General features: G+C 44.1%; 1 long non-coding RNA gene and 1 pseudogene across 2 annotated transcripts in view; one reads left to right on the top strand and one right to left on the bottom strand.

Annotated features, from left to right (window-relative positions):
* The window catches only part of LOC308233924, a 58,748-nt gene that overhangs the window by 23,538 nt on the left and 8,114 nt on the right, over positions 1-27,096 (bottom strand). Inside the window, exon 2 of the long non-coding RNA XR_013959013.1 lies at positions 3,405-3,525. This is a non-coding gene — a long non-coding RNA (uncharacterized lncRNA). The remainder of the gene's footprint in view (positions 1-3,404; positions 3,526-27,096) is intronic.
* LOC308257757 (ferritin light chain-like) lies at positions 15,314-15,843 on the top strand (annotated as a pseudogene). Its single transcript has one exon. The product of its transcript is annotated as a ferritin light chain-like (transcript).

Below are 27,096 nucleotides of genomic sequence, written 5' to 3'. Positions count from 1 at the left end.
ATTTGAGATGAGAAATGAATCACCTTTTAAGAAGGGAATCGACTTTAATTAAAGGGAACTGAGAAAAATCACCTGGATTTGAAAGTACTTTTGTTTACCTAGGCATTATGCTATAAATTGCTTTTCTTGGCTGATAAGAGAAGCTGGAAGATAAAGATTATTTACAAGCCAGGTAGTTAAAGAACCTATTTGCTTACAAATCAGACTGAGACAAGGTCCCCAGTAAAACCAAACTGGATTATGCTCCACTAAGAGACAAATTTCTCACGTGCCCTCCTATAAAAAGAGATAAGGACTGTCTCCCTGTCCAATTGTTTTGATGGGTCTGTTTTTACCCATCTGAAAAGCATGTGAACATCAAGAATTGGGAAACATGTTTTAAGTAATCATGGGAAGTTATAAACATAACTGGAGGCTGTAATCATTAGAAATTGTAATTATTAGTAGTAACTTCAAATATACTTAAACAAAATGAATTATACTTTTTTTCTTCTTTTCTTTGCCTAAACCCCATTGTTGACCAACAAAATAAAAATCTCAGTTTGTGATTTTGGGAGTTTGAAACAGTAGCTGCCAGTCTTTCTTTTGAAGCTGTTAAAATAAAAATGAGCCAAAACCGGTTTGGCTCAGTGGATAGAGCGTCCGCCTGCGGACTGAAGGGTCCCGGGTTCGATTCCGGTCAGGGGCATGTGCCTTGGTTGTGGGCACATCCCCAGTGGGGGGTGTGCAGGAGGCAGCTGATTGATGTTTCTCTCTCTCATCGATGTTTCTAGCTCTCTATCCCTCTCCCTTCCTCTCTGTAAAATATCAATAAAATATATTTAAAAAAAGAAAACATAAAAAAAATAAAATAAAAAAATAAAAATGAGAGCTTTGTGCCTCGCAGGTGTGGCTCAGTGGTTGAGCGTCAACCTGTGAACCAGGAGGTTGCGGTTCAATTCCCGGTCAGGGCACATGCCCGGGTTGCAGGCTCGATCCCCAGTAGGGGGCATGCAGGAGGCAGCCAATCCATGATTCTCTCTCATCATGGATGTTTCTCTCTCTCCCTCTCCCTTCCTCTCTGAAATCAATAAAATATATTTTTTTTAAATGAGAGCTTTGCTTATACTTCATTCCCTCCATTTAACCTGTCCGTGGCTGTCTTCACCACTCCTTCCCAAACACCAACTTCCACACCTTTGCTCATGTCATTGTTTCTGCCTGGAATTCTTTTCTCATTTGCAGCCACAGAGCCTGATATTTCATACCAAATGACTAAGAAGACACTGCTACTTATTGGTAGGAAACTTATATTGCAAACTCAGGTCTTTGCAGTGATGAATAAGCTTGAAAGTTGCAATGCTAAATCCAATTTGCCACCATTTGCTGATTTCCTTCATTTTGCAGGGAACAATACTAGGGAAGAAACAGACTGACTGCGTAGTCAAATGATATGCTCCATAAATCAAAGTGGCACTCACTGACCAACTCTTAATAAAGCATGTGTTTTGTGCTGCCCCTAGTGGCTGAGGTGAGAGGGCCAATGAGCTCTCTCTCTCTCCAGTTCCAAAGATCAAAGACAACCAGTGCCTGTGGGCCAGTTTATAGACAAGGTTGTGGCCAGAGTGAGGCTGCCTGGCTCACATGTGAATTGAACCTATTCTTCTTGGCCTTAACTAATGCCAAGAAAATGGCAACACACAATTTGAGAATGGGACAATCCTGGGTATATGTCCCTTGGTCAGTCTGGTAGTATTAATACAAATGCCCTGATCATTTAAAATAATATATTGGCACCTCTTCAAAGTTTCTCTCTGAGAAACGGGAAGGTGGCAGGACCAGCCTTGACTTATCAGAAGACAGAGGTCAGATGAGGAACAAAACTCCTGCTCAGCCCATGTGGCTCAGTGGTTGAGCATCAACCTATAAACCTAGAGGTCAGGGTTCAATTCCTGGTCAGGCCACATGCCTGGGTTTCGGGCTTCAGTAGGGAGCGTGCAGGAGGCAGCTGATCAATGATTCCCTCTCATCATTGCAGTTTCTATCTCTCTCCCTCTCCCTTCCATTCTGAAATCAATTTAAAATACATATTTAAAAAATAAAATAAAATAAAAAGAACCATATTCCTCATGCTGCAGGGGAGAGGATAAAGCCAAAGTGGGTGACTTCTGGGTTTCTTCTGAGTACACAGTCCCTTCAGAAAGCATTGCACCTGAAGCTATCTGCATAAACCACTGATCAAAATGGCACATTGGAAATTTTCTGCTGTTTGATCTGTGTGGACAGTCACATCAGATCACTCAAGCCAAGAACTTCTAAAGTTAATGATCCATGAGTCTTGAATTCGTCTCATAGAGACAGACCCCAGGACTCCAACAGTGAGATGATGCCGCCTTTGTCATTCCAAACCCCCACAGTGCGGGGCAGCTGCTCCTCTCCAGGCTGTCCTAATTAGCAGCATGGCCCTCATTAACAGCTGCAGCGTGTTTAATTGTTCTCCCCCACGTGGAGCAGGGCCTATACAACCTCCCCAAAATACATCCTCCTGCAAAAGCGGTGCACACCATGGCAGCAGATGTTTGCTGACAGTGGGCCTGACAACTTGCTCTGCCAGGATCTAAGATTCTCTCCCAGAGCCAGTGAGGATGGGGCAAAGCACCCCAGAGAGAACACCACCATCACACAGACTACGGGGCTCAGCTGAGCACGTGGCATATAGTAGGCACTCAATTAGCTTCCAGTAGGGCTGATATTCCACTAATAAGCACCAAGACAGCATAGTAGTTGTTAAAATGTGGAAAACTCCCGTGCAGGATGGTAAATATCTGCTTCACCAACCCCGGTCCACCCAATGTCCACCACCGCCACCATCAATCACCACATGATAGTCTGATGGCCTTCCCCCAGGACCTTTGGGACCTCCTCGTAGTCCAGCATCCATTCTGATTGGTAACAATGGTCAGTGCCATAGTTACCAGTCATTAAATTCAATATCATGCCTAGTTATCACTATCCTCATTGTCATCATTATTATATATAGGACCACACTCTCACAAATATTTATACCCAGAAACTCAGCCCTGCCTCCCCCAGGTTCTCCCCTGCCTCTCTGCTCCTTCTCTTGCTCTACAGTAGGTTCCTATCATCCGCTCATCCTTTCAGTGCTGATATTTTGTGGCTCAACACAATCCCCGAGTCTTCTCATCCACAGCCATGACTTCATTTGCATCGTGCAAGGATTCGTCAGTCCCCACGGTGGGGGATTTGTCAATGTGGCTAGGCAGGACCTCTGTTTCCCATAATTCCTTTTCCTGGGCTATGAGAGACATTTTAGGTGAGACTTGGAAGGGAGAAGTAAAGCAGAGACCATTTTTGTTTTGCTCTCAGAAAACGGCTACAGGGTGACAGGTGCTATTGCCCCTTACCTGTTGGCCCTTCTCGTGGTGTGAGGCCAACAGCCAGGCGGCAGCTCCTCCAGCTCATACTGGATCACTCCCTGCAGGGCCAGGTGCAGATTAGCTCTGTGATGAAGGTAACCAGCCTCTCCTGCAGTGAAAGTGTAAAGGAGGTGAGAGGTCAATGAAGGTTCTAGGGCAGTCTCGTGAGTTCTGGCTCATCCTTGCAGATTCCCTTTTGTCTTGCATTACCAGTATCACATCCATCCTCTTCTCCTGCCTGTCTGCCCTGCAGACACAAAGTAACAGCTGTACACAACTGTTGACCAGCTCCTACATTGCAAAATGTCAAACCCCTACAATAAGTCTATATCTATAGATAGATGATGATGATAGATAGATAGATAGATAGATAGATAGATATAGAAAAATAGATCTCCTAATGGTTTTGCTTCTCTGATTAAACTCTGGTTTATACAAACGTCCATCCATCATCTAAGCCATACATCAAGTATCATCCCCACTTCGCTCTCCCCATCATTCCCAGCATCGAAGCATCTACCCAGGGAGCCATTCCACCGTCCAACCTGTTTTGTTCGCCAAGTTCATGGATCTTTTTGTTTTTTGTTTTGTTTTATGTTGACATTTGACAATGAAACTATTTGTTTTATAAATAGCAACTAGAATATCATGATAGAAAAGCAGAAGGGAATAAATGAGTGACTGCTACTTAAAGGCTCAACAAAGAACTATGAATAGCCTAAGTTCAGGTTGGCTTTCCTTTTCATCCCCTTGTGACTGTGCTAGCATTAAGCCACCAGACGTGATCCCTTGGAAAGGCACAGCCATGGAAAGTAGGTTAGAGCCTTTCACTACAGAGCATCTGTTTTAACCAGTGGCAAACACTGCCTCACTGGGGGCTTGGCAGCAGCTTACATATTAAGAACACGTGTTACAGAAATGTGTCTGTATTTCTTTATCATAAAGGTGACAGGAGTTGCTAAACAAATTCAAACAACAGAAATGTTAGCCTACTTAAGAGCAAGGAGCTTAAGTACTGGCCTTTACATTCGTGTAATAAATATGCTCATTACACGTCTTCCCATCTCTTTAAAAATGTCCTGGCATGGATCCCTAACACGTCCTCCTCTTCCCTTTTAGCATTTGTCCTCTGGGTGCCTGATTATAATGGAAATACATTTCCTTACAAATGTTCTGTTTCTCTGGCCCATCATTCATCATCCACTCACAAACCATTTATTAAGTGCCTGCTGTTTGTCAGGTGCTGGGAATGTGACAGCTTATTAGTACAGGATTTGTATTTGTGGAATTTTCATTCTACTGGGGGGAGATCATCTATCAAAAAGTAATCAAATAAACAATATTCCATTTAGTGATAGGTGCCACAAAATAAATATATAGGTACACAAAGTGGGATAAGGGAGAGTGAGTGTGAATGGGTGGTCAAAGAAGGCCTCTTGGAGGAGGTGACAACTAAGCAGAGATGTGGACATGGGAAGGAACCCACCGTGCAGCCATCTGAGGAAGAGCTTCTCGGCCAGAGGGCACTGCAGGGTTCAAGGTGCTGAGGTGGGCAATGTCCTATCGAACATTCATTCTGTGACAAAAAAATAATTAGTAATGAGTCCTAGATGTTTCTTCCTTCGGTTTCTGGAATATTCAAGGCTCTTTTCTGCTTTTGCACATTCTGTTCCCTTACTGGATCACATCTGAATGTTTCTTCATTTTTCAGGTTTCAGTCCAAACATCCCAAAGTATAACTGTTTGTATGTTGTATTAGTGAGGATTCTCCAGAGAAACAGAACCAACAGGAGATATATGGATACAGGTGCAGGTACAGGTACAGGTACAGGTATAGATACAGATTCAGGTACAGGTACAGGTAGATTTATTATAGGAATTAGCTCACATGATTATAGAGGTTGAGAAATCCCATGCTCCACAGTCTGCAAGATGAATAACAAGGAAAATGAGTGATATAATTTAGTCCAAGCCCAAAGGCCTAAGAATTATGGGGCCAATGGTGTAAGTCAGAAGGCCCGAGAACAAGGAGTGCCAGTGTCAAGGGGCGGGGAAGACGGATGTCTCAACTCAAGCAAAGAGCAACTGCAGCCTTCCTCCTCCTTTTTATTGTATTCAGGCCCTTAGAAGAGTGGGTGATGCCCACCCTCATTGGTGAGATTGATCTTCTTTACTCAGTCTACTGATCCAAATGCTAGTCTCTTCCAGAAACACAGACACACCCAGAAATAACCTTTTACCAGCTATTTGGGCAGCTCTCAGCCCAGCCAAATTGACACATAAAATTACCCATCACATAAGTGTAAGTTGTTGAACGCATAGAAAGCATTTAGAATACTTGTTGAATGAAAGTACCAATGAATGGGTCATAAAAGAGTCATCCACAGAGCAACCAACCCAGGTATGTTGTGCATTGGGAAAAGGGTAAGGGTGGGATACAAAGGAAAGGAAGTTATTGAGACAAATTAGGATTTAAGGAAGAAGGAAAGAAGGTGGAAGGGCAGGAAGACTCCTAAGAGAAGCCAAGCAGAGCAGCTAAGCTAGAGGGAACAAGGCGGCAAGCAGGCCAGGCAGGACAGTGGACAGCAGGGCAGAGAAAGCCTAGAGCAAAACAACAGCTGCACTGCAGGCCAGGTGCCAGCAAAGGTTTCAGCACTATTCAGAGGGACAGTGTCATCCAAGCCTGAGATGCAAGGCCTAGGGACCTGCTACCTACCACCCAATCCTCCTCGGCTTACCACTGCCAGCAATGGACAGGGTGCTTACTGCCAGCATCAGCTATCTGTCAACCCCCACGCAGTGAGTCTTTTCTCCTCTACTCAAAGCATTCATAGTCATTCTTAGTCATTCTTCACAGGATAGCAGTTACACCATCACCCTCTGCTCACTCACCCCCAGGATGGTTTCCAGTTTGTTAAGCTCCCCTTTGCAGGGTATTGCCCACAATAGCACCCACTGCCCCAGATGTGGCTGAAGCCCCATGCAACTGGATAACAGTGACATTTGGCATTGTGATGGCATGACCTTCTTTCTCAAGGCCTTTGAAACTGACAAGCTCACCGCCTGGGAGAAAGCCTGGGATGGCTTTGGGCCCTCGCCTGCCTTGACAGAAGAGGTTACAGCAAACGCCCTTGTAATTCATTGTGTGGCAAATGAATGCAAGGCAGGAAGAGAGGGAAATAGACCCTGGCGAAGGCACGAGCCTTTCTGGAGGACCCCAACAGATGGGGCCATGCATAATGAGATAACACAGGTTCCAATCTCAGGGCCAGCTGCTGAGGCGTGACTTCTTTCTCAGCGGAAGAAACAAGAAATTCTCCTTGAAATGAGAAATACAAGGCAGACAAATGTGCCCAAGGAGAGCTTGAGGATTGAATGCCCCCACAGGGCTCTTTGGGGAGCCAGCAAGTTCGATTGAAAATGCCAGTGCAGGTAGAAGCAGATTCCTTTTTACCTGCTCAGACTGGATGAAACACAGACCCTGAGCACTCGTGTGCACCTTCCGTAGACATGGGGGCACCTGCATCTCTGATTGATGTCCTATCCGACAGCTCTCTGCTCTGAGCTATTATTTCCCTAGTTTTCTTATGCCAGAAAAAAACTAAAGAGCTCTGGTACCTTCTTCCCTGGGATGTTGTTTTTAATGTGCCCATAAAAGTATATCTTAAAAGGGAGTTGCTCAGTTTTCAACATGCAGATAATTGATTTGTTACAGCTCACAAAAGAGCATTTGTCATTTCAAAACAACCAGGACCGACGTGCTTCTTCCTCCCGAGATGAGCGTGGAGGCACTTGACTTATTGCTGCCATTAAATTGAAGTGTTCGGCTGACTATTTGGTATTTCAGAATTCCTTATAAATCACCACCTTATTTTGGTGATTATAATTTTAGGAAGAGACATTTGATTCATAGTCAACTTCAGGGAAGAGGAGGGAGGAGAGGGAGGGGCCAGGAGGGGCAGAGAAGACAAGAGGCTGGATGAAAATACAATTGGAAATATCTGTTTGATACATCACCCCCTTCTCCAGCCCTGGGATTGCAGGCCTGGAATATGCCTATGCCTGGGAGATTGTCATTACCTGAGCTTTGGCAGATAAATATAAGAAGAAGGATAGGGGCAGGGGGACTCCAGGGCTCTTTGCAGATTGGGATGTACCATTCCATACAGAATCTGGTTTCTTCCCAGTAGAAGAGAGCAGAGCTCCAACATGAAATTTATCCTGTGATGCATGGGCAAGCCATGAGACCAAGGTCCGTGTTCACTGAGGAATGAGGCAAGCAGAGGGCTGGCTCCACCTGAACACAGCTGGATTCTGGGATGCGCCAGAGCGGAAAATGACTTCATAGGCCCCAGTGAGTCCATAAATCAACTGGATGTATTGGCAGTCGAAGGAAGGCAGACCAACACAGCAGGCTCTTAGGAAGGACCCAGGAATGACCAAAGGTGATGCCCACTTGGGATAAACTTACAGCCTAACAGGGAAGACCTGAGTGACATGCTGATTGTCCCCAACAGGTTAAAAAGCATATAAATTGTGTTGTGGGTGGTTATGCATAAGTGGCACAGCACTGTTCAGTATGCCTGTTCCAGCTGGAAGTCAGTGTCTGAAATTTCTTTTCCAGGGAACAACGACCTCTCTACTCCAACAAGGGGAGGTCAGGCTTGACTGTCAATGCCCCAGGAGAAGGACCCTGCTGGTCCTTCTGTATTTTTTAAATTGAAGCATGTACAGAGACCCAGGAGGGCAGTACAGTGAGAGAATCCAAAACTAGTCCTCTGGGGAATACATCCAGAAAATGGGGCATTCGGCTGGAAAAGAGAAGGGATGTAAGAGATCACACATTCTGAAAGGTTGTCATGGAAAGGGGGAAGCAGATTTATTTGTAACCGCTCCAGAGAGAAGAGTAAGGATCGCTGGCCCAAAGCTGCAGAGAAGCAGACTTCAGTCCCACAGAATCAAGCAATCAGAGCTCTGCGGGTATAGAGAAAGGGTAGGCAGTGAGCTCCCCGCTCCAGGAGGTGCTAGTGGTCATGTTAGAGGCATCACTTAGGAAATTCTGTGTTTGGTGCGAAGTAAAGCTAAATGCAATTTAAGGACCCTTGTCACTGTAAGATTATGTGATTCTGTAACTTGAATACACATTAAAATGTACATGGTTAATAGGTTCTTTCCAGAAAGTATATTGTATTAAAAACAAAGGAAATCTTTTTTTTTAATATATTTTTATTGATTTCAGAGAGGAAGGGAAAGGGAGAGAGAGAGAGAAACATCAATGATGAGAGAGAATCATTGATCAGCTGCCTCTTTCATGCCCTCTTCTGGGGACCAAGCCCGCAACCCAGGACCCTTCAGTCCACAGGCCGATGCTCTATCCACTGAGCCAAACCGGCTAGGGTGAAAAAACAAAGGAAATCTTATTTTAAAAAGTAATGTCTATATTAATGGAATAATATGTGCCCCTTACAGGAGAAGTGGGCTTAGAAATATATAATGACTGTGGGTGGCCATTCCAGTGCTGAACGTAGTACCCTAACATGGAGTGGCAATAATGAAGAAGGATTAAGAACAAATACACTGGCATCAGCAAGTGGCTCTAGGTTCTGGTTCTATCACTTACTAGCTGTGTGGCCTTGGGAACGTTACTTAACCTTTCTGAGCTTCATTTTTCTCATTGGCCAAGTGAGGATCCTAATAGTGCCACTCTCAAAGAGACATTGTAAAGATTCAGTCCGGTCATTTAAGCAAAGAATCAAGCATTCAATCAGTATAAGCTATTAAGAGTAATATAGCATTTTAATTTTAGAGGCACAATTTTCTGAAATCAGAACATGTCTTATAATAGATATTCACATGTGTTATTTTGTTCCCTCCCACCACACAGCAGCCTATCATAGCTACCAACCTGGGCTCTTTGGGAGAATGAGAGGTGAAATCTGCTAAACCAAGCATGCAGCTACATTTGTTTCTTCAGTACCCCATGTAGGATGCCATTCAGAACTCAGCAAACAAGACAGGCTACCACTCACCCCTTCTTTTTGTGAACCTGGTTATGGTTCTATACCAGATGGCTGCACAAACATTACCCATTTAATCCTCATGTCAGCCGTGCGAGGGCAGCATTATTATCCCCATCTGGACACTGAGGCTCAGCGTGTCTAAGAAGCTCGCCCGGAAGCATGTAGCTAGAAAAGTAGTGCATCCAGTTTATAAGCCAGGTCTGTTTGACTGCATTGCCTAGGCCATTTCCCAGGATGCTATAAGAAAGCTGGGAATTACAGCTCTTCCTACTTCCGGGTATTAACTCCCAGGCTAAGGCCTCATATGTGCCCTCTAACAAACAGGGGTTCTCTGGGAGCTGGAAAAGGTGTGTGGGAAAAGGGACCAGTATAGGCTCTGGTGCTCCATCCTACATCAACCCTTTGTATATCTCCTGAAGGGGGATGTGTGCACACACAGGCACACGTGCACACACACATTCACACACATGCACTCATTCCCGGACACATATGGCCACCATCTGAGGGACAGGGTGAGGGTGGGCTTCACTGGAGCAAGGATTCTCGTTGTTCCCCGACAGCCTCCTGGGACTGTCACTACTTTAGCAAAGTTCCCAGGCCGCGGATTGGCCCTCAACCGCATAGGCCTAGAAACAGGATTTTGTCCACAGAGGAAGAAGACTCAGGAAACCTGATTCAGACACTCACAAAGGACTGACATCTAAGCCAGCTGTCAGGGTACTGATTGGCGGTGAGCACTCTGGGTTCCCAGTGGCCTGCACCATTTGTGGGCCTGACTGGGCTCTGTGTCCCTGGCGACAGCCTCTTACAAAGCCAAACTGCCAGCAGGTGCTTAGTGAGCATGGAGTCAGGGCAGGGTGACAGGAAGGTCTGATGTCTTGTCCCCAAGAGGGATGACCTGCAAGAGCACCAGCCTCAGGTGCAGGCCTGGTTCCTCTCCCTCTCCCTGAGGAAAGCCTTGTGGCATCTTTGCCCCTGTGGCTCCCAAATGGGGCTTCCTGAGGCTGACCAGCCCTCTTCTTCTAGTGGTCCCCACCTCTTCCTGGAGGTGACAGCCTCAATATCTGGCTGCCTCTCTGAGGTGAAGTTGCCTAGCTCTGCCTGATCACTGTCCCTCCCCCACATCCAGTGTCCACTGCCCCTCCCCGCATCGTGCATGGTGGCCACCTCGTCTGGAAGAGTAGGTAAGGGGCTCTCAACTATCAGAGTCTGCAGAGCAGAGGAAGAGGTGCTGGCCTATTTCCCGCTGCTGCTACACTGCTGAGTGAGCCCAAATGCAAGGGCTCCCACTCGGTCCCACCAGGGTGGGTCCCTGTAATTTTAGCTCCACCATCCTGAGGCTGGAAGTAAGTTCTCTTCCCCCCAACCTGACAAGACATATGTAGCAGATGAGCCTTGAGGAAGGATGTCTCTAAGCCCAGTTCACAGACTGCTGAATCCCTTATCCAGAGGCTCCTCTCTCAACCCTCAGCCCATAGTCTGCCGTATTCTCTGAGAAGTATCCCAGCCTCTCTCCAGCACTGAGCCCAACCCCGAGGGACACCCACCATGTTCCTGCAGCCACTCCCCACACCCCCTCCCCGCTCCAGGGTGATCATGTTCCTTGGGGCTCCTCGTGGTCTCCTGTACTGCCTGAGATCCCTGAGAACATCTGGATAATAATAACAAACATTTACAATAATAATAGCATCTATTATACACATATCAAATATGTACTATATGCCAGGTCCTCTGCTGAACATTTTGCATGCATTAGAATCCCATTTAATCTTACAAACAACCCCGAGAGATGGGTGTTGTTCACATTTCCTGGATGAGGAAACCAAGAAGCCAAGAGTAGAACCCTCAGTGTCACCCAGCTAATATGTGGCAGGGCCAGGCCTTGAACCCACACCTGTCTGACTTCAGAGCCCATGAGTATAAACACTACTCTATCTTGCTACCCCTCCAGCAGTGCCAGCTGTCTAGTGGCACTGCCAAGTGTGCCACAGTGGCAGGAATAGTGAAAGGCTTTGTCTCCTCCATCATTTATTCAGAAGGGCTAGGAAGAAAATATAGTTCATGGGATAGGGATAATGGAGGGTGCTATTTAGATGGGGTGATCAAAGTTTGAGTCAGCACCCCCATATTTTTATATGGACTATTCAATTCTTAATTCTATCTATTTTGCTATGCAAAAGCAGCTTTCAATCCTGTTTCAGCCCAAGTGTCACCACCTAAAGGATTTTGATTCCACCATCAATATCCAGGGCTAGGACCACTCCCAAGCGAACCTGTCCACCCCATTGGCCTCCTGGTCCCAACATCTGTCCTCCCCAGGACTACCTTCTGTGGCCAAGACAGCTTTCACCTGACTGTGCCTCGTGCATGGTTGGCAGCTCAATTCCAGGTCCCCAGCTCCCCAGCCCACAGGCACTGGGAGCTTTCTGCACCAGGCTGCCCTTTGAGGGCCACCACATCACGCATGCAAAAGGCCCTTTCTTTCCCTCGGTTCATTGGCATGGCATCCAAGAGGAGGAGAACTGCAGTGAGAAAAAAAAAAAGATTTTAAGAATCTTTATTAAAAATAAAGGTTTTAAGATTTCCTGGCATAATTCAAAGGGAGATTATGCTAAGTCTGGAGAGAAAAATCTTTTCATCAAAGGAGCATCATTAGAATTTTCCACATCATTTAAACCTCTGTGATCATTTAAACCAGTGAATTTTAAAAAATAAATTAATAATAATAATAATACCATTTTAAAAGTATACGAAATATGTTTAAGTAAATGCCTGGAAAGCTGCTCATAGGTCCTTCTTCTCTTCCACTATCAAGTAGAACTGATAAGCATGGTTTTCTGAATAACTAGCATGAAAAGGAAACAGGCCTGAAAGCCTGTAGGACTATAGCATGCACAGAAGGGAAATGGAAGGGACCACAATAAGAGGAGTAGAAGATAGCAGGTCTTTTTAACAAATACATTTTAAACACCTACTGTATGCCAGGCCCTATGTCAGGCATTTATGATACAGAGATTAAAAAAAGAAGAAGAAAAGAAAAGGCCAGTCTCAGGCAGTTCCAGGTCTAATGGGGGTGATGGACTGGTACTCCAGCGACTACAGCATGATGAAAACACAGGGCCTTTGACATACACAGGAAACTCTAGAGTTCCGTTTCCAGCTCTTTGACTCAATTGGAAAAGTCACTGAACCTCCTGTGCCTCCCTTTTCTCATTTAGAAAGTGAGGATAATGAAAATGAGCTAAAGTGTGTAAAGCCCCGGAAAGAGTGCCTGCTACCTGCTGTATGTGCTCGCCCTTCCTGTTGTTGTTATAGTAGATGGGGCACCCAGTCTAGGCCCCATCCCCTCACCCACCACAACCAAAAGCAAGGTTTGCAGAAGGCTGGCTGAGCTGTGCTACCAAGGATGGGGGAGTTGGCCAAGTGGAGAAGGTGGGAGGAAGAGGAAATGGCCTGGGGGAAGAAGAGGCATATTAAAGTGGATGTTGTATGTGAGGAACTCTATCACAAGGATGATGAATAATGAAATCTGGAGAGCAGAGTGGTAGCAGATAAGGCAAGGAGGTACACAGGGGTCAGTTCTTGGGGAATATTTCTTTGTCAGGCTAAAGAGCTTGAGTGGTTTTGTCTGTGTGTTGGAAGCTATTGGAGGGTTTTAAACAGAAGAGCAACATAATCAGATTTGCAACCTAGAAAAGAACTTTGCCTGGGGAGAGGCTGGAAGAAGGGTCAGCTGATAGAAGACTAACCAATCTTCCTCCTAAGAAATGATGGGGACAAAAAGTGAAATGGGTCAAGAGACAAAAATCAAAAGATATTTAGGATTTTTAGTCTAAGATGGTGAATTGAATATGTGCATGCATTTTTATCTATGCTCCCTTTTAAAACCCCACTAAAACAACAGTAAATGATTTTTTTTTTTACAGTATAAACCCCAAAGACAAAGGAGAATAAAGAATCAATAGCAATAAATTTTGAAACCTGAAAGCAGACAACTAGTTGATAATGGATAAGGGAACTGGATTCTAGCCAGGCAATGAGCAAAACCAAGTATCACTTGAACTGTACCACATAAGCCCATAGGCCCAGGCCCACGCAGCACTGGGACCTCTGCATGTGAGGGGCACAGGGGCTCAGTGGGAACACTGAGTGAATGTCTATCTTCAGAGCAGTTAGAGACCCAATCCCACGCTGGATGGCTGCCCCTCCCCACCAGAGCATCATCTCTAACCTCTTGGATAGCATTGCCCATAGAAATAGTGTGAGCCACATACATAATTTAAATTTTTTTAGTATTCTCACCTTTAAAAAGTAAAAAGAAATATAGCTAATTCAACTCAATATATTCAAAATATTATCATTATAAAAAATTATTAGTGAACTCTTTTACATTCTTACTTTTCAAAAAAACAGTGTGTATTTTATACTCACATCAATTTGGACACTAAGTTTTCATCAGAAATACTTGAGCTGTGTTTAGATTTCATAAAATCTACAGTTTAAAAAGTTAATTCAAATTGTTCTACAATATGTTAACGTTTAAATGCATTTTTAAAATACATTTATTAAAATTAAAAATGTAGTCCCCCAGTTATAGTAGGCACATTTTAAGCACGAAGAGTCTCATGTGGCTGGAGGCTACTATATTGAACAGCACAGGATAGGATCTCTGGACTAGGAGACACCAAGTCCAGTGGAAACCAAGGGCACTATGCTTAAAACAGAGTATTTGTCTACTTAGAGGACGTGGAGACTTCCAGTCTTCCTCTCCACATGGACTCTGGTGATTGCTGTTAAGCCAGGAGGCTGCAGATTCTTCTCCAGGAAATTGGACCAGTCCAAGAGGAAGGCACAAACCTATGATAGCAAGGGATCCACCTAAACAATCTAGCAAAATGACCCTATATTAAGTCCCAGAATCAGTGAGACACAAGCAGACAGACAATGATCACCAAACATGTAAGGAAAGCCTCTATCCCAGAGACAGACAGAAATATATGGGGAAAAGCAATTTGAGGGGAATAGACAAAGCAAGAAAAAGAAAGCATTCAGATATCTATATATATAAAAGGCTAATATGCAAAGTGTCCCCTCGGGAGTTCAACTGGGAGACTGGCAGTTTGATCACTCACTATGACATGCGCTGACCACCAGGGGGAGGCACGGAACATGGTGGGCGACCAGCAGCAGCGGTGGGGCACTGAGGGAGCGAGGGAAGGAGGAGGTGGGGAGGCAGGGAACCTGATCAGCCCTGATCGCTGGCCAGGCCTGGGGAACCTACCTGTGCACAAATTTCATGCACTGGGCCTCTAGTCTATTGATAATTACCTTAGAGGGGCAGGTGAAGATTTTGAATCCATTGAATTAGAACAGGAAGCTATTAAAAAGTAATATTCAGTAAACAAACAGCAATAATAAAAGTGCTCTTGGAAATTAGCAAAAACCTGTGAGCAGAAATGAAAGATCCAATACAAGGGCGAAAAGATAAAATTGAGTAAATCTCCCAGAAAGTACAGCCAAAAGATAAGGAGATGGAAAATGGGAGAGAAGAGATTTTTTAAATGGAGGGTCAGATCAGAAGATCCAGTACATGAAAAAATAAGAATTCTAGTGTAAAGGGGAGAAAATGGTGGGGAGGGAAACATTTAAGAAAAAGTTTTTTTCAAGAAAATATCCTGGAGTGCCCTCGGTGGTCCCAGATCTGACTGTTGCTTCAACAGTGTTTGGACAGAACAGACCCAGGGACATCCCTTCTTCCAGCCTCTGGCCACTCTCCTACGTCTTATCCAGATATCACCATCAGAACCACCTCCAAGACCTGCCAACACACTGGTGTTGTTGTTTTTTTCTACCTTAACTCTTTATTGCTGAACAACCATGAACTCCCAAACTCATCAGAATTATTCCACTGAGGTGGAGGCTGTGATCAACCGCCTGGCCAACCTGCATTAGCAGGCCCCCCACACCTACCCCTCTCTGGGCTTCTATTTTGACTGTGATTATGTGGCTCTGGAAGGTGTGGGCCACTTCTTCCCTGAGTTGGCGAAGAAGAAGCTTGAGGGCACTGAGCATATCTTAAAGTTGCAAACAAGCTCGGTGGCCGCATTCTCTTCCAGGATGTGCTGAAGCCTTCCCAAGATGAGTAGGTGAAGCAAAACTCAGGACGCCATGGAAGCCACCCTGGCCTTGGAGAGGAACCTGAACCAGCCCTTTTGGAGCTGCATGCCCTGGGTTCTGCCCATGCAGACCCTCATCTCTGTGACTTCCTGGAGAACCACTTCCTGGGTGAGGAGGTGAAACTCATGAAGAAGATGGGCGACCAGCTGACTAACCTCCACAGGCTGGCCAGCCCCCAGGCAGGGCTGGGCAAGTATCTCTTTAAAAGGCTCACCCTCAAGCACAACTAGGAGCCTTTGGAGCCCAGAGGCCTTTGAGGAGCCCCTCTGCATTATCCTGGTGTCTGGCTTTTACCTGAGCCTCTCCTCAAAACTACTAACCATTCTTTTAACCACCCTGAAGCCTTCTCCCATGCATTGGACCAAATGAAACAATAAAGCTTTTTGCAGCAAACAAAAAAAAAAAAAAAAAGAAAAAGAAAAAAGAAAGAAAGGAAATATCCTGGAGTTTCCATAATGAAAGGGCCCATTGAGCACCCAGCACAATGGATAAAAATAGTCACTCTAAAGCATAGAAGGGAAATTCAGAACCCCGGGGCCAAAAAAAATACCCTAAAAACTTGAAGCGAAAAGAGGGAAAAAAGATTACCAAGAAAATGAATCAAAATATGATTGACATGAAACTTCCCAACGGCAACTCTGACATCTAAAAAAAAAAAAAAAAAACCAAAGCAATGACATCAAAATACTGAGGGAAAACAAGTTTTAACTCAGAATTCTATACTTACTCAAATGCATTAGTTGAATAGAAACATTTAGAAGCTTGCCAAGTTAAAAAAAGATATCACTGCCAACTTTCTCTGAAAGTTGCTGGAGGAGATGACACACCAAAATGAGGAAGTAAGTGAAGAAGATGCCATGAGATGCAGTAAACGGGGTCTGGCACAAGTGAGAAGCAAAGGGCCCCTAGGACAGCACAGAGATCAGCAGGCAGCTCGAAGTTGGTCAGAAGCTTCATGAGCAATTTCTTCAAGAAAATGTTTATAAACTACAAATATGTTTAAATATATGGAGAGGAAAAAGTGATGAATACAAAGAACACAATGGAAAAAATGTTAATAGAAGATAATTATAAATGCCACAGAGAATAAAGAGTTATGCAAAAAAGGACAAGTAGTAACAAAGCTGAAAATAAATTTTACAGTCACAATCATATAAATATGAATCTTGAGCAAACTGAAATTATCATATGAATATGAAGGGAGAGTGAGGGAGTTGCAGAAGTGTGTGGTGTGTGTACATGAGGAGACCAGAGTGAACAACTAAAGGCTCAGCCACCATAGAAGTCAACAGATGAGGCTGACAGTGAGCTACTAAAAAGTAGTAGTATGAACATATATTCAGAACTTGAGGTAAATACCAAAATAACCACAAAAAGAGAAGGGATTCAATGGGGTGGAGTGACCTGGGCCAGGGACTGCAGTAATTTTGTAAAGGACTTGCTCAAACTATGGTCCCATTTAACTTTGTTAAAAAAACTAAAACTTTAGGAGGAGAACCAAGATGGCAGCGTAGGTAAACACCTAAACTGCTGCCTCGCACAAAAAATTTCAAAACTACAACTAAAAGACAAAACGTCTATCACCCAAAACCACGGGAAAGCTGGCTGAGTGGAAGTTCTACAACTAGAAGGAAAGAGAAAAGAGCATTGAGACGTGCACAAGTGCTGACAAGCTGAGGTACGGAGGCACGCAATTTGGGCTGGCAGCGGGCGACTGGGTGTGCTGCTTTTTTCAACCTGAAGGGAGACAAGTTCTCGATTACTCTGAACTCCAGTTTCTGGGGAGACGCTGGGGACCCAAACTCCTATGGAGAGAAGCTGGACTGTCTGCCATCGGGTTGGAAAGTGAGGGTGGCTTGCTTGCAGAGCTGCGCACAGCAATCATTGTTTACTGCACTGGGGCACGAGATGCAGGGACTTGGAAACACGGAGATGCAGAGACGGCTGACTGGCAGCCATCACTGTTTGCCACGCCCTAGCCTAATGACTCCCTGAGACCCCACCCTGCACAATCTACAAACCCACCCAAGCTCCACGCAGCAGCTTTTGCATATAAATGGTCTGCCCTATCGCAGCTTAACCTAACAAACTGCAGCTCTGGTCAGACAGCTCCAAAACCTCCAAACCCCAAGCAAAGAGGAGAAAACTGTAGTTCTCGCTGTAGCTCCTGCTGGGTGGCCTCAGACAGTAGCTGACCTGCACCCCAATGGAGATCCAGAAGCCAGTGTACCTAGTGGTCAGTGTGAGACACCAGATTTCAACTCCTCACATCCATAAGTGACACATTCAAGAGGCAGACTCAGTGAGCACCAAAGCACCACTGAACCAAGTCCTGCCCCATAAGCGTGTCTCCAGCACAGCAGTTCTTCCATTATAGACACAGCGGGTCCTCACAGCCAATTGGCCTGGAGGTCAGTTCCTCCCAGTGTACCAACAGCAATCAAGGCTTAACTACACCAAGACTTTACACTCAGCCCACAAAGGGGTATACCAAGAGTGTCCACCTTAGGTGATAGGCTGAACCACTGGTCACCTACCACAGAAAACCACTCCATCAACACAGGGAAGCAGCAAAATGCAGAAACAAAGGAACATGTCACGAATGAAAGAAATGGAGGAAAGCAAACTACTGGACATAGAGTTCAAAACCACATTTATAAGGTTACTCAAGAATCTTCTAAAAACCGCTGAGAAACTTGATGAGACCTCCAAGGAGCTTAGTGAGACCTTCAAGAACCTTAATGAGAATGCCAAAAAAAATGGAAAAGGACCAGTCAGAAATTAAGCATACACTGTCTGAAATAAAGAATATACAGAAATTTAACTTTAGATCAAAGGACCCCAAGAATTAAACCAAAGATCTGAAATATGAGGAAACAAAAAACACCCAACCAGAAAAACAAAAAGAAAAAAGAATCCAAAAATATGAAGATAGTGTAAGGAGCCTCTGGGACAACTTTAAGCGTACCAACATCCGAATTATGGGGGTGCCAGAAGAAGAGAGAGAACAAAATATTGAAAACCTATTAGAAGAAATAATGACAGAAAACTTTCCCTGCCTGGTGAAAGAAATAGACTTACAAGTCCAGGAAGTGCAGAGAACCCCAAACAAGAGGAATCCAAAGAGGACCACACCAAGACACATCATAATTAAAATGCCAAGGGCAAAAGACAAAGAGAGAATCTTGAAAGCAACAAGAGAAAAACAGTTAGTTACCTACAAGGGAGTACCCATATGACTGTCAGCTGATTTCTCAACAGAAACTATGCAGGCCAGAAGGGAGTGGCAAGAAATATTCAAAGTGATGAACAGCAAGAATCTACAACCAAGATTACTCTACCCAGCAAAGTTATCATTCAGAATTGAAGGTCAGATAAAGAGCTTCACAGACAAGAAAAAGCTAAAGGAGTTCATCACCACCAAACCAGGATTATATGAAATGCTGAAAGGTATTCTTTAAGAAGAGGAAGAAAAAGATAAAGGTAAAGATAAAAATTATGAACAACAAAACAACAACAAATACATACCTACCATCAAGTGAATCTAAAAATCAAGTGAATAAAATATCTGATGAACAGAATGGACTGATGAATATAATAGAATCAGGGACATAGAAAGGAAGTGGACTGACAATTCTCAGGGTGAAGGGGGTGTGAGGGGTGTGGGAAGAGATTGGACAAAAATCTTACACCTATGGATGAAGACAGTGGCAGGGGGTAAGGGCATGGGGTGGGGTGGGGAATCTGGTGGAGGGGAGCTATGGGAGGAAAAAAAGAGGAACACCTGTAATAATCTGAAAATAAAGATTTACTTTAAAAAAAAACTAAAACTTTAAACAAAGCGACTATTTAGGATAGACAGAATATTCTAGTTGTGGGGAGAAAAAAAGAAAGAGTATTAGTCAGCTCAGGCTTCCATAACAAAATACCATAGACTACGTGGCATAACCAGCAGAAACCTATTTTCCCAGCTCTGGAGGCTGGAAGTCCAAAATCAAGGTCCAGCAGGGTCAGCTCCTGGTGACAGGTCTCTTTCTGGCTTGCAGATAGTCAACTTCTTACTGTTTCCTCACATGTCCTCTTCTTATAAAGCCGCAGTCCTAACAGATTGACACCTTATAACCTCATTTAATCTTAAGTATCTCCTAAAGACTCTACCTCCAGATATGGTGGTATTAGGGGCTAGGGCTTCAACATTCAATTTAGTTCATAGCAAGGAGTCAGGGTTGATTGTTCATTTCTAGTTTGAGTTATTAAATGGATGAGGATGTTACAACATACGTACAAAGCCTAAACAGGCCCTGGCCAGTTTGGCTCAGTGGTTAGAGTGTTGGCCCGAGCACCAAAAAGTCGCAGGTTCAATTCCCAGTCAAGGGCACATGCCTCAGTTCCAGGCTTAATCCCTGGTCCTGGTCCAGGTGCGTGCAGGAGGCAACCAATAGATGTGTCTCTCTCACATCAATGTTTCTCTCTCTCTTTCTCTCTCTCTCTCTCTTTCTCTCTCTCGCTTTCCCCCTCCTCCCTCCCTTCCACTCTCTTTTTAAAGATTAATGGGGAAAATATCCTCTGGTGAGGATTAACAACAACAACAACAAAAAAAAACCTAAGCAAGAAAGCAGGGAGCCAATCAGTTGGCAATGACAAGGTCCAGGTTAGGCTAAGTCTGCAGTACCAGTGGGACAGCTGAGAGGAGTATCCAGCTGATGATTGTACATAGAGTTTAGAGCTCATAGCCCAGATCTGAGCTGGAAACAATCGTTCCAATTAAAGCCACAGACTTTCTGGGAATGGAGTGGGGTAAAAGGAAAGGAAGGGCAAACTCAGACCCCTAAAGATCACCAAGGCTTAAGGGTCAATGGGCTTCATGAAGAGGAGACCCCAAGGGAGCTAAGGAAGTGATCAATAGTTAAATGCTCCAGAGAGACCCAATGATGTAAGGATTGAAAACTGTCCATGTGGCCTGATGGTGAGGAGGACATGGCAGCCTTACCCAGAGCAGGTTGAGTGGGGTGATGGGGACAGATGGCACCCTAAATTGAGGAGCAAATGGGAAACAAGTGGATGGGGCATGAGTAGATGGTAGAGCACTCTTTCCAGATATTTGGCTGTGAAGGAAAAGAAAGAGTAAAGTGAATGTATAACTTCAAGCACAATGATTATGTGTTTAGAGGGAAAAATCATGAGGGAGAGAAGGTATGGAAGAGACAAGTGATAACTGAAAGAGTGAGGCTATGGTAAATACGAAAGGGTGTTGGATACAAAGCCATGGTGATGGGATAAGTCCTAGGAAAAGCACGCCTTCGTAGGAATGGAAGAGAGTAGGATAAAAAGGGAACGGGGAGGAAAGTAGGAGAAAAGGATAAAATATGAAGGCTGGATCACCCCCTTAATTTAATCTCTTTTGTGTTATTCTCTCAGGAGTTACTGAGTGAGAACACTTGGTCACCACCCTCTATGGTTTGTTTTTGCTCCTGCCCCATTCATTCTTTCCTCACCTTGTTCCTCTGGGCTCCAGCCTCTTTTCCTTTTCCTTTCCCTGTGCTACTTGCCTGTCATTGATATGGTCTTTGCTGAGCCTCCACTGCCTCATAGCACAAAAGCAACTGAGAGGGCTGGGACTAAGGAGTTTAGGTCCAAGTACCCAATACACAGCTAATGAGTCCCTCAGGGGACACAGGGGGAAACAGCTGGAGGCATAGCTGGGTCATAGTTGTCCTTCAGAGAGATGCCTCTCTGGCTGGGAGACTGTCACCTTCCTCTACACCTGCCTGACAGATTGAGGGAATAGAAGAGTACAGCGGAGGTCAGTCCACCAAGATGTGAGTCTTTCATCAGGTCCCTGGTCATTTCCAACCCTTTCAAATGAAATGCAAAAAATTCTCAGACCCACAACCTTACACAGTGGCTGTACTCTTAGTATTTACTGACTGAGAAAATGTAATTCCAAGAGGCTCCTCTGAATCTACTACTGCCTTGAAGTATTTTCTTTTTCACTAGTGCATCTACATATTTGCAACATACATGAATACATAATTTCAAGATATACCTGTCTATAAGCAATGCTTGGTGAGTGTATGGATCTGTGAAACTCTGCAATAAATCTATTTTTCTTAGTCATCAGGATCCAAGTTCCTCTGGTTGGAAAAGATGGATCCAGATTTTGCCAGGGTTGGGGGTGAAGTGGGGAGATACTCTGCCATGGCTGAGAAGTATCTTCATGCGATCAAACCAGATAATCAGCAAGATCCGGGAATGGAAATCCTCCCAGAGAATTCTAAGTGTCTTTATTTCCTCCTACATGGAGTTTGCCACCCATGCCTGCAGGCACCAAAGAATAATGCCTAATTGAGTGTGTGACTCCCCACATCTAAATGAATATGTCGAGATCACTGGAGTGAATAAATGTTTAAATTAGTAACTGTGTCAGTTATTATTTGATCAAAGCTCTCTCTTCAGTCTTAAGATAATTGTCCTTGCCCCTCCTTCTCCACCCACTCAATTTTGCAATCTATTATGTGCCAGCCTAGCCATACACACATCACATATGTGATCTCATTTAATCTTGACACCCTCATGGAGTATTCTCATCCTCATTTTATAGATGTGGAAACTGAGGATCAGAGAGGTCATTTGTTTTGCCCAAAGTCACATAGCCAATAGATGATGGAGTTAGGATCCAAACTCAGATTCCGTATGTTACAAATTTTCTTTTCGCTACAGTACATAGTCTTTTTCCCCCTCTGGAATATAGAGATTTTGTCAAGAGATAAAGAAGAGGTAGGGGGTGGGTGGTAGTCATTTTTTAAGCTGGTTCCAGGCAGAAGGAACTCCTCCTAATGGCATTTCCATAATTAGAATACATTTTTTTTCTGATAGTTATAATTCAGGCAATTGCAGTGACATTCAGCTGAAACCTGGCATGCAAGATGTTCATTTCTCTTAAAAGTTCACTTTTAATTGGTCCCAATTCTTTCCAAGTCTGGAAGAAGTGCACAATGTGTACTTCTGACGTTTCCGATGTAGAAGTCTGTTTGACACAAGTACTCAATTCCTGGATTTTATTCTAAATTCCCCCAGTAAGAGGCAGGGAGGACTGGATGGAAGAGGCAGACAAAGAGGAAAAGGGCAGGGGCTCCTCAAACAAAGGGACTGCTCCCTAAAGAGCACACTTTTCCAAAGGGGACTCAAGATTCCAGAGTACATTCTATAAACCATACGGGGTAGGAAAATACCCTGCAGAGGGGAGTGCACTCCCTCACCCCCACACATCTCCAGGGACACTTGGGCTGTAACTATGACATCCCCACTCTCCCAGTCTGAACAGCCTTGACTGAGTCTTCCGCCATAATTAAGGTGGACACCCTCAAGAGAAGCTGGATTGTGTCTGGTCAAGTAAGACTCCTCTAGAATTCTCAATTCTCTGGACTTAAGAAATAGCCCAAATCCCAAAGAGTTCTAGAATTTGTATGAAATGAAGAGAGAAAACCAGGGAACCAGAGTAGGGTGATGGGGAGAACAAAGGATGAAGTAGGACCAGAAGATGTATATTGAATCTACTGCATGCTAGCAATGTAAAGTCCTTGAGCCTTGACTTCCTAGGCCAAAAAGAAATTGAGTTAATAATCCCAGCTAGTGAGGACTAGATGTGGCATTATATCTCGCCTCGTTCAAACTACTGTTTCTTACTATAGCAGACTAGATGTTCTAACAAATACTCCAATTATGCTAAATGAAGTATGAGAACAAATGAGTTAGGAAGACAGTAAAAAATTCTCAGAAGCCCAAAATTAGATATAGGTGTTGGAAACCTAAAAGAACACTGAAACCAAATTTCCCTTGAGGGCATTTGGCAAACCCAGGTGGCCTTGAGCGTCAGTATGTGTGGCCCAGCAGTTTATAGGAAACAAGAGACAAGCTCTATGGCCCATCCAAAGTGGGGAATGGTTGTGGAGCGAATGCGAGTGAATAGCCACTGGAGTCCAGACCAAATTAAAATTTAGGGAGCCTTTATTAGATATTAGAATTAACAGATACCAAATGCAAAGTAGGTCTGATATGCTTAGAAATAAAAATAAGAATAGGGAGAGCCATAAACAAGAGCAAACAGATTAGAAAAACGAAAGAGTATAATAATTGAAATCAAAAGCCAATGAATGGGTATAACATTCTTAGACACACCTAAAAAGAAATTTCATCAACTCTAAAGCAAATCTGAAAAAAATTATCCAAAATGTAACATAGAAGTAAAAAATAATAATTTTTTTAATATGTGAAAGAGAGGTTAAGAGACATGGAAGCTAAAGTGGGAAGGTCTAACATCTAACCAGTTTCAAAAGAAGAGGAGAAAACATTATTTGAAGAACTGATGGCTGCGACTTTTCCAAGACTAAAAAAGACATTAATTTTCAGATTCAGCAAATTCCAAGCAGAATAATTAAAACAAAATTCACTTCTAAATATAGTAAATCTGCAAAACATGAAAGGCAAAGAGAGGACCTTTAAAATAACCGGGGGTTGCAGGTGGAGACAAACAGAAAGCAATCAAGCTGACAGGTGACTTCTCAATGAAAACCAAAGAACAATGGGATAATATCTTCAGGTGCTGAGAAAAAAATAAATTGTATACTCAGCAAAAATGTCCACCAAGAATGGGGGTGACATTTCCAGACAAAAATTCAGGTGGGTGCCATCAGAAGACCCTCACTGTGCCAGTTATCAATGTATTGTCTCTCGGCTCCAAATTTGTTCTTCTGCTCTGCAAAGTAGAGATGGACTCTTGAAACATGTTTCTTTTGCCAGCTGGCATCACATTAAGCTTCATCAATAAAGGGCATTGAAAAGACATTGTAGAGTTTTCCTTCCGCGTTCCAGTTCTTGACCTCTCAGCCCAGCTTCTCCAGAACCTGGCTCCTCCCTGACAGGACAATCAGCCAGCAGCTTCCCCGGTAGCTCCCTCAGGTTGTGTCTTAGTGGAGTGCCTTTAGCAAGACAACTAATCAACAGCCTTCCCTGGCAACCTGGAGGACAGATTTCCACAAGTTCCACTACAACTTCTCTGCCATTGAAATTGGTAAATATGGGTAAATTTTAAAAATATACATTCATTTCCTTCTTTCATCTTCCTAAGTCTGGTGCCTCTAAAACAAATCTCCAAGAAATTATCCCTTTGGTCCTTCCCTTCTAGGCCAGCCAAATAGTGACGTGATGAAAGCATAAGCTCTGGAGTCAGACAGACCAGGGCATAAATCACAGCTCTGCCACTTGCCAGCTATGTGACCTCCAAGAAATTGCTTAACCTCTTTAGGCCTGTTTCCTCATCTGATAACAGAGACTAAACCATCCATTTGCCATGAGACTTAACTTAGATAACCTATTTGAAACTTCCTACTGGAACATAGTACCCTCGCACTTTTGAAGAAACCATTTAGAAAAGATATGCTTCCCCCAGAGATCCTTGCATCCCTCTCCTGGTCATAGAGTTTTCTTTCCTTCAGAGGACCTCCATGCTCTTGAAAAGAATTCTCCAATGTTCTTTGCTTAATGGGTTTATTTTATTAGCTGATGTGTGTCTGCACAGAGCTCAGAAAAAGAAAAGTGTTGAGCCAGTTCCTTCTACCACCTGGTTCTCTTCCTTACCTAATGGGTTTCTAAATCTTTAAATCAGAGCCCTGGATATTTGGCCCTCCTGCTATATTCAGATCCAGGAGAGACCAGCTGTCCTGAGCCCAGGATGAAGGGGAAAGTCAAGGATATCTAAGGACATTTGCTATGCTGTGAGTCTGAAGCCAGTCCATCTTAGCTGGCACTGACTGAGCCAGACCATTATGTAATATACAGGGCTGGTGGGAGGGAAGGGGAGGTTGACATCAAGATTTCCCAAGTCCACACATAATGTAGGTACTGGCCAACTCTGCTCGCCCACCCATGATATGTGTGAGTCTGGATAGTTTGAATGGATGCCAGCTAGGCCCTGTACTACTCAGTCATTTAGCCTCTTGATCATCACTCTGTTAGTGACACAAACAATGGTCCTTTGAAAGGAATGTTGGGGGCTGGAATCTTAGCTAACTTAAAGACTTTCAGAAGAATTGTTGAACCAGAATAGGTAACTATGGATCCTTTCAGCACTAATTCTGATTGTAAGAAGCCAGGCTAGAGATCAGGCCTGTTTGAAAGGCAGGATTTTTGCTGCAGTTGGGGTCTTCACCCAAGGATCATGACAGCCTATAGTGTCCAACCCCAGAGAACTTCTCGGGGTCAAATACTTGCTTTTTCTCAGACCCAGATACCATGTTGAAAACTCTTAAAGGGGGAGCAAACCTCGCCTGAGGCGAGCCCAAGGAGCTCTCCCATGAGGACACTGCTATCTGGGTAGCAAAAAAGTGTCCCAAGTAAAAGGCTCTGTCATCCAAGTGCCATTAGGGCAAAGCTTTCTGGAGCGACTCCACTCAGCATCAGCATCAACAGACCAGCTAGAGCCAGTTCGGTGAAAGCCTAGCCTGAATAACACTGGCCTGAGCTGAGATGACCTTATAAACTCACCTGCAAGACACATTGCTGTCCTGCCTGCCCTTGTCATCCATCTGGTCTTTGTTTGAAACCTGAAGTCAGCAAACTTTTTCTGTAAAGGACCTGATAGCAAATTCTTAACACTTTGTGATCCAAATAGTCTCATTTGTTGCAAATACTCAGTTCAGAGTGTGTGGCATAAAAATAGTCAGACAGCATGCAAATGAACATGACTATGTTCCAGTAGAACTTTATATACAAAAACAGGTGGTGGGCCAGGTTTGTCCGTCAACCCCTGATATAAACTCATGACAATCTTAGCCTACCGGCTGGATTCTCCCTGATTCTGGGTTACATTCATCAACGAGCTCTTTCCTTCTGTGCCTGGCCAATTCTTCCAGGACTTTGGCTCTCTTGTGGCTGTCCAGGGCCAGACACCCCATCCTTGGATATCTCCAAACTCCTCATCCCTGCCTTTCCACTCCCTACCTCTTACTATGTTCTCCAAGACACCAAATGCCTTGCAGTTGTCTGCAGTTCCCCTCCATGCCTTTATTCATGCTGTCTCCTCTGCCTGGATGCCCTTGCCCCTCCTCCTCACCAGCTGTTTCTTCAACCTTTAAGAAACAACTCAGCCATATTATCTTCTAGAGGGCCTTCTTTGCATTACCCTCCATCCCTCTACACCCCTCCTTTCCACTCCCATAATACTCCATGATTTCCCCATTATTTGAAAAGTGTTCATTTATTGGTCTACCTCTCTAATTAGGTTGCAGGTTTCTGGAGGGCAAGAACAGTTTCTTACTCATTTATATGTCCCTAGTACCCAACTGTGGCTCAGAGTAATGACTGAGAACAATCAGCTGGACTAATGAATCACTATGCATAGCCTTTTGCAGGAAGTCTCCGTGCTCTGCATACACATTTCCTCATCTCCTTGCATATTGCCATGGAGCATCCTGCAATCAATTCCC

The sequence above is a fragment of the Plecotus auritus genome (assembly GCF_963455305.1).
Source record: "Plecotus auritus genome assembly, chromosome: 9".
NCBI classification, from domain to species: Eukaryota; Metazoa; Chordata; class Mammalia; order Chiroptera; family Vespertilionidae; genus Plecotus; species Plecotus auritus.
Note: the sequence above shows the minus strand (reverse complement) of the source record. Positions and strands in the feature narration are given on the sequence as shown.